This window comes from Saccopteryx leptura, chromosome 2, assembly GCF_036850995.1.
Source record: "Saccopteryx leptura isolate mSacLep1 chromosome 2, mSacLep1_pri_phased_curated, whole genome shotgun sequence".
In the NCBI taxonomy this organism is placed as follows: domain Eukaryota; kingdom Metazoa; phylum Chordata; class Mammalia; order Chiroptera; family Emballonuridae; genus Saccopteryx; species Saccopteryx leptura.
The window spans coordinates 373293087-373293568 of NC_089504.1; the positions used below are offsets into that span (position 1 = coordinate 373293087).

Genomic DNA, 482 nt, shown 5'->3' on the forward strand with positions numbered 1-482 from the left:
TAAGGTGAGAGGAGAGCTAGTGAGGCAAGACTCCCGCACGTGTCCTGACTGGTATCCACCAGGTAACCCCTTATGGGCTGATGCTTGAATCAACTAAGTTATCCTCAAGCACCTGAGGCTGACGCTTGGGCCAACTGAGCCACAAGCTGTGGGAGAAGAGAGAGAGGAGGGGGAGACGGAGGGGAAGAGAAGATGGTTGCTTTTCCTGTGTGCCCTGACTGGGAATCAAACTCAGGATGTCCATACGGCAGACAGATGCTCTATCCACTGAACCAACAGCCAGGGCCAGAATTTTATATTTATGAGCAAGTTATCTATTTAAATTCCTGGTATATTTGCAGATTTTATTTTAACTTTCTCAGTTCAGTACTTAGAACAAATGTCCCTGTTCAAAAGAGAATGCCCGCCCTGGCCGGTTGGCTCAGCGGTAGAGCGTCGGCCTAGCATGCGGGAGGACCCGGGTTCGATTCCCGGCCAGGGCA

General features: G+C 50.8%; 1 non-coding gene across 1 annotated transcript; it reads left to right on the forward strand.

The window, feature by feature from the left end:
- The first annotated feature begins 405 nt into the window (after positions 1-405).
- Positions 406-482, forward strand: TRNAA-AGC (transfer RNA alanine (anticodon AGC)). Its single transcript has one exon. It is a non-coding gene; the product is annotated as a tRNA-Ala (tRNA).